The 7,500-nt window shown below is 56.6% G+C and overlaps 2 non-coding genes across 2 annotated transcripts; both read left to right on the top strand.

The window, feature by feature from the left end:
- The first annotated feature begins 2,891 nt into the window (after positions 1-2,891).
- Positions 2,892-4,800, top strand: LOC124728217. Its single transcript, XR_007007247.1, has one exon. It is a non-coding gene; the product is annotated as a small subunit ribosomal RNA (ribosomal RNA).
- A 351-nt stretch (positions 4,801-5,151) lies between these two features.
- Positions 5,152-5,307, top strand: LOC124728223. Its single transcript, XR_007007250.1, has one exon. It is a non-coding gene; the product is annotated as a 5.8S ribosomal RNA (ribosomal RNA).
- The last annotated feature ends 2,193 nt before the right edge of the window (positions 5,308-7,500 follow it).

Below are 7,500 nucleotides of genomic sequence, written 5' to 3'. Positions count from 1 at the left end.
ACTGTCCGTATACATGCTGAAAGAGTCTGCCCAAAATGGGAACCACACGTCAGCCAGACACTCTGATCACGCACCACTCTCTGCTTCTAACAGGCGCACATACAATATGTAAGCACCAGCATGGAACAACATCCAGTGCATCTTCTCCGCCACATTACACAATCCACACTATCACAACCAGACCAGGAGGTCCGTGCGGAAAATACAATATCCCAGCCTTTCGACATCCACCATTGCGCAGACCAGGCACCAACACCCACACATGTCCTATACAACGGTGCACCCAACATCACAATAGTACCTCCTGTCACAGCGCACAAACAATGACATGAGTCAAAGACACAGGTCTCACACAAGCATAGAATTGGAGCGCCGCCTCTAATAAGCCAAAGGTGCATCCTGACGTGACAAATCTGATCATGTCACAAGCATTCACTTACTATAATCACTATCAACGAACCTGCCGCCCCCGCCCCCCCCCCCCCCTACACCTTTCCGTACAACAACGTGTAACCTAACCTAACCTAACCTAACCTATGTTGTACCTTAACCTAACCTATGTTGTACCTTAACCTAACCTATGTTGTACCTTAACCTAACCTATGTTGTACCTTAACCTAACCTATGTTGTACCTTAACCTAACCCATGTTGTACCTTAACCTAACCCATGTTGTACCTTAACCTAACCCATGTTGTACCTTAACCTAACCCATGTTGTACCTTAACCTAACCCATGTTGTACCTTAACCTAACCCATGTTGTACCTTAACCTAACCCATGTTGTGCCTCAACCTAACCCATGTTGTGCCTCAACCTAACCCATGTTGTGCCTCAACCTAACCCATGTTGTGCCTTAACCTAACCCATGTTGTGCCTCAACCTAACCCATGTTGTGCCTTAACCTAACCCATGTTGTGCCTTAACCTAACCCATGTTGTGCCTTAACCTAACCCATGTTGTGCCTTAACCTAACCCATGTTGTGCCTTAACCTAACCCATGTTGTGCCTTAACCTAACCCATGTTGTGCCTTAACCTAACCCATGTTGTGCCTTAACCTAACCCATGTTGTCGCCTTAACGTAACCCACGTTGTCGCCTAAACCTGCTCTGTAATTGTTATACGACTCGTTCAATTACTGTAGTGTTGCCCACCCGCAACCCTCGCAATATAGTTCGCTACTCGCACTGCCCGCACCCCTGTGTATCGCTTCATGTTAAACACCTTGCAAGTCTTGCTCACTTTCCACATGCTCCTGCTGTACACTGTAATGTGGATGGCAGCAGGACGTACATGCCGCCCCTCCCCACGTCCCCACCTTGCCCCCTGCCTTCGGCAAGCTGGTTGGTGAGAAGTTTGCATGTTCAATGCCCTTCGCATGCGACGTACTCACAGGCTACGTTGTGGTGCGGCCTGTGTCAACTGTCCGCTGATGTCGTACGCGTGAACCACAATCTGTACTGCACATTCGTCCTTATGTACTGAATGATACATCGTGGCACATGTGTGACCGCACAACGACTGCGCCCAAAAACGGCGGACCATACAGTGCAAATATTGTGCACGCAGCTACGTGTCGTCTCCCTATGAGAGCTGGATTGCAGTGTGGTACGCCATAGAGACGTGTGGGAGGAACGGACGCCGTGGATGGCGATCAGCATGAGCTGTCTGTTGATGTATTCGGACCTAGTCGTCTCTCCTCACACACCGTGATGGCATGGTGCACCGCGTTCCATATCTGCGACATGCTACAGAGGCCGGTTGACAGTCGTTCGAGCAATGGACATCGCATACGTACGGGGGCCACCTTCCACGTATTGTCTAGGCGTGCACATTTTGTTGCGTGTATGTGGGCAGACGTAGTGTGGCGTGACACCTGACACAGGCATGCAATAATCGTTGAAGTTGCAAATGGCGATGGACGCCTGCGTTTTCTGGTGAAGTTACGCAAATGAACAAATGGTAACCTGTTGTGGTGCGGTTGTTCTCGCTAGGGGTGAATCGGTGATGGCGACGATAGGTTGAGGTACTAACCGGTTGTTCCAGCGATACCCACCATGCCGACGAAACTGAACGGCATCTGGGTGTGAAGCGATACGCGGCGGTGGCTGGGTGGGACCGTCCCCGGCCGGTGAGGGGGCGCCTCCCGGCGTGCTGGCCGCGCGGTGCGTGGGCGCACGCGCTACAGCCGGCTGGTGGGGGCGGCCAGTGGCAGGCGCGCCGGCCGACGGACGCGGCAGGCGTCGCAGCTGCGCGCCGGCGCACCCTGCGCGCGGCGCCGTGCGGCCAAAGTAGGTCCTCGCGGGCCCGGTGCGAAGCGCGGTGGACATCTTCAGTGTGCTGGTCCGATTGAGGACTGTGTGCGTTGAGGATGCGCCGCCGCCCGGCGCTCGGCGCCGCGACGCCGTCTGCTGCTCGGTCGCCCCAGCGGTTCTCGCTGGTGGTTTGTATCGCAGCTGTGCGGATGTGTTGGCGCGTGCGCTGTGCTGGGAGAGTTCGCTTCGGCACCCAAGTGGGGCTTTTGTCCTTCTGTGGCGCTGGCGTTGGAGCTGCCGGTCACCGTAGGTGGCGCGTGTTGTCTCCCGCCGGCAATGCCACGACAGCACGCTCCCGGGCCTCTGTCGGCAGCGGCAAGCTCAGTTGGGAGCACGGGTGGTCGCACCGAAAGCGTCTACTCGCCTAACTCCGGGCGATTGCGCCTCTCTCGAACCCGACCAAGTACTTGGGACGGCGCTGCGCGCCGCCGGGACCTGAGAGGGTTTCGAGGTGTATTGTGCAGGGGAGCTCAGCCTCCTCCTGTTTGCAGAATGATTGAGCGGACGCTTGCGTGTTCGCGCGGGCCCCCGGGACACACTCCCGGGCGGCCGGCTGCTCAGCTCTAGTTGACGCAGCTCCCTGGTTGATCCTGCCAGTAGTCATATGCTTGTCTCAAAGATTAAGCCATGCATGTCTCAGTACAAGCCGCATTAAGGTGAAACCGCGAATGGCTCATTAAATCAGTTATGGTTCCTTAGATCGTACCCACGTTACTTGGATAAACTGTGGTAATTCTAGAGCTAATACATGCAAACAGAGTCCCGACCAGAGATGGAAGGGACGCTTTTATTAGATCAAAACCAATCGGTCGGCTCGTCCGGTCCGTTTGCCTTGGTGACTCTGAATAACTTTGGGCTGATCGCACGGTCCCTCGTACCGGCGACGCATCTTTCAAATGTCTGCCTTATCAACTGTCGATGGTAGGTTCTGCGCCTACCATGGTTGTAACGGGTAACGGGGAATCAGGGTTCGATTCCGGAGAGGGAGCCTGAGAAACGGCTACCACATCCAAGGAAGGCAGCAGGCGCGCAAATTACCCACTCCCGGCACGGGAGGTAGTGACGAAAAATAACGATACGGGACTCATCCGAGGCCCCGTAATCGGAATGAGTACACTTTAAATCCTTTAACGAGTATCTATTGGAGGGCAAGTCTGGTGCCAGCAGCCGCGGTAATTCCAGCTCCAATAGCGTATATTAAAGTTGTTGCGGTTAAAAAGCTCGTAGTTGGATTTGTGTCCCACGCTGTTGGTTCACCGCCCGTCGGTGTTTAACTGGCATGTATCGTGGGACGTCCTGCCGGTGGGGCGAGCTGAAGGCGTGCGACCGCCTCGTGCGTGCTCGTGCGTCCCGAGGCGGACCCCGTTGAAATCCTACCAGGGTGCTCTTTATTGAGTGTCTCGGTGGGCCGGCACGTTTACTTTGAACAAATTAGAGTGCTTAAAGCAGGCAAGCCCGCCTGAATACTGTGTGCATGGAATAATGGAATAGGACCTCGGTTCTATTTTGTTGGTTTTCGGAACCCGAGGTAATGATTAATAGGGACAGGCGGGGGCATTCGTATTGCGACGTTAGAGGTGAAATTCTTGGATCGTCGCAAGACGAACAGAAGCGAAAGCATTTGCCAAGTATGTTTTCATTAATCAAGAACGAAAGTTAGAGGTTCGAAGGCGATCAGATACCGCCCTAGTTCTAACCATAAACGATGCCAGCCAGCGATCCGCCGCAGTTTCCTCCGATGACTCGGCGGGCAGCCTCCGGGAAACCAAAGCTTTTGGGTTCCGGGGGAAGTATGGTTGCAAAGCTGAAACTTAAAGGAATTGACGGAAGGGCACCACCAGGAGTGGAGCCTGCGGCTTAATTTGACTCAACACGGGAAACCTCACCAGGCCCGGACACCGGAAGGATTGACAGATTGATAGCTCTTTCTTGATTCGGTGGGTGGTGGTGCATGGCCGTTCTTAGTTGGTGGAGCGATTTGTCTGGTTAATTCCGATAACGAACGAGACTCTAGCCTGCTAACTAGTCGCGTGACATCCTTCGTGCTGTCAGCGATTACTTTTCTTCTTAGAGGGACAGGCGGCTTCTAGCCGCACGAGATTGAGCAATAACAGGTCTGTGATGCCCTTAGATGTTCTGGCCGCACGCGCGCTACACTGAAGGAATCAGCGTGTCTTCCTAGGCCGAAAGGTCGGGGTAACCCGCTGAACCTCCTTCGTGCTAGGGATTGGGGCTTGCAATTGTTCCCCATGAACGAGGAATTCCCAGTAAGCGCGAGTCATAAGCTCGCGTTGATTACGTCCCTGCCCTTTGTACACACCGCCCGTCGCTACTACCGATTGAATGATTTAGTGAGGTCTTCGGACTGGTACGCGGCATTGACTCTGTCGTTGCCGATGCTACCGGAAGATGACCAAACTTGATCATTTAGAGGAAGTAAAAGTCGTAACAAGGTTTCCGTAGGTGAACCTGCGGAAGGATCATTACCGACTAGACTGCATGTCTTTCGATGTGCGTGTCGTGTCGCGCAACACGCTACCTGTACGGCTCGCCGTAGCCGTGCGCCGCGTGCGGAACCACGCGTGCCTCTCAAAACTAGCGGCAATGTTGTGTGGTACGAGCGCTGAAGCGCTGGAGCGGCTGGCCTGCGGCACCTGGCGCCTGGCGCCGGTTTTGAATGACTTTCGCCCGAGTGCCTGTCCGCTCCGGTGTGGAGCCGTACGACGCCCGTCGGCCGTGAGGCCGTTGGACACAGAACGCTGGAACAGGGGCCGCCACACGCCTCACTCCCGCCTATGCGACCGTCTCGAAAGAGACGGCGGAAACTGAGAAAAGATCACCCAGGACGGTGGATCACTCGGCTCGTGGGTCGATGAAGAACGCAGCAAATTGCGCGTCGACATGTGAACTGCAGGACACATGAACATCGACGTTTCGAACGCACATTGCGGTCCATGGATTCCGTTTCCCGGGCCACGTCTGGCTGAGGGTCGGCTACGTATACTGAAGCGCGCGGCGTTTGCCCCGCTTCGCAGACCTGGGAGTTGTCGCGGCCGCCTTGTTGGGGCCGGCCGCGTCTCCCTCAAACGTGCGATGCGCGCCCGTCGCCTGGCGGTTCGCATACCGGTACTTTCTCGGTAGCGTGCACAGCCGGCTGGCGGTGTGGCGTGCGACACCTCGTACAACGACCTCAGAGCAGGCGAGACTACCCGCTGAATTTAAGCATATTACTAAGCGGAGGAAAAGAAACTAACAAGATTCCCCCAGTAGCGGCGAGCGAACAGGGAAGAGTCCAGCACCGAACCCCGCAGGCTGCCGCCTGTCGTGGCATGTGGTGTTTGGGAGGGTCCACTACCCCGACGCCTCGCGCCGAGCCCAAGTCCAACTTGAATGAGGCCACGGCCCGTAGAGGGTGCCAGGCCCGTAGCGGCCGGTGCGAGCGTCGGCGGGACCTCTCCTTCGAGTCGGGTTGCTTGAGAGTGCAGCTCCAAGTGGGTGGTAAACTCCATCTGAGACTAAATATGACCACGAGACCGATAGCGAACAAGTACCGTGAGGGAAAGTTGAAAAGAACTTTGAAGAGAGAGTTCAAAAGTACGTGAAACCGTTCTGGGGTAAACGTGAGAAGTCCGAAAGGTCGAACGGGTGAGATTCACGCCCATCCGGCCACTGGCCTCCGCCCTCGGCAGATGGGGCCGGCCGCCCGCGCGGAGCAATCCGCGGCGGGGTCGTGTCCGGTTGCCTTTCCACTCGCCGCGGGGTGGGGCCGTTCCGGTGTGCGGTGGGCCGCACTTCTCCCCTAGTAGGACGTCGCGACCCGCTGGGTGCCGGCCTACGGCCCGGGTGCGCAGCCTGTCCTTCCGCGGGCCTCGGTTCGCGTCTGTTGGGCAGAGCCCCGGTGTCCTGGCTGGCTGCCCGGCGGTATATCTGGAGGAGTCGATTCGCCCCTTTGGGCGCTCGGGCTCCCGGCAAGCGCGCGCGGTTCTTCCCGGATGACGGACCTACCTGGCCCGGCCCCGGACCCGCGCCGCTGTTGGCTCGGGATGCTCTCGGGCGGAATAATCGCTCCCGTCAGCGGCGCTTCAGCTTTGGACAATTTCACGACCCCGTCTTGAAACACGGACCAAGGAGTCTAACATGTGCGCGAGTCATTGGGGCTGTACGAAACCTAAAGGCGTAATGAAAGTGAAGGTCTCGCCTTGCGCGGGCCGAGGGAGGATGGGGCTTCCCCGCCCTTCACGGGGCGGCGGCCTCCGCACTCCCGGGGCGTCTCGTCCTCATTGCGAGGTGAGGCGCACCTAGAGCGTACACGTTGGGACCCGAAAGATGGTGAACTATTGCCTGGCCAGGACGAAGTCAGGGGAAACCCTGATGGAGGTCCGTAGCGATTCTGACGTGCAAATCGATCGTCGGAGCTGGGTATAGGGGCGAAAGACTAATCGAACCATCTAGTAGCTGGTTCCCTCCGAAGTTTCCCTCAGGATAGCTGGTGCTCGTACGAGTCTCATCCGGTAAAGCGAATGATTAGAGGCCTTGGGGGCCGAAACGACCTCAACCTATTCTCAAAACTTTAAATGGGTGAGATCTCCGGCTTGCTTGATATGCTGAAGCCGCGAGCAAACGACTCGGATCGGAGTGCCAAGTGGGCCACTTTTGGTAAGCAGAACTGGCGCTGTGGATGAACCAAACGCCGAGTTAAGGCGCCCGAATCGACGCTCATGGGAAACCATGAAAGGCGTTGGTTGCTTAAGACAGCAGGACGGTGGCCATGGAAGTCGGAATCCGCTAAGGAGTGTGTAACAACTCACCTGCCGAAGCAACTAGCCCTGAAAATGGATGGCGCTGAAGCGTCGTGCCTATACTCGGCCGTCAGTCTTGGCAGTCATGGCCGGTCCTTGCGGCCGGCCGCGAAGCCCTGACGAGTAGGAGGGTCGCGGCGGTGGGCGCAGAAGGGTCTGGGCGTGAGCCTGCCTGGAGCCGCCGTCGGTGCAGATCCTTGGTGGTAGTAGCAAATACTCCAGCGAGGCCCTGGAGGGCTGACGCGGAGAAGGGTTTCGTGTGAACAGCCGTTGCACACGAGTCAGTCGATCCTAAGCCCTAGGAGAAATCCGATGTTGATGGGGGCCGTCATAGCATGATGCGCTTTGTGCTGGCCCCCGTTGGGCGAAAGGGAATCCGGTTCCTAT

Source organism: Schistocerca piceifrons, unplaced genomic scaffold, assembly GCF_021461385.2.
Source record: "Schistocerca piceifrons isolate TAMUIC-IGC-003096 unplaced genomic scaffold, iqSchPice1.1 HiC_scaffold_114, whole genome shotgun sequence".
Classification (NCBI taxonomy): Eukaryota; Metazoa; Arthropoda; class Insecta; order Orthoptera; family Acrididae; genus Schistocerca; species Schistocerca piceifrons.
The sequence above is the reverse complement of the archived record's forward strand: the minus strand, read 5'-3'. Positions and strand labels throughout refer to the sequence as shown.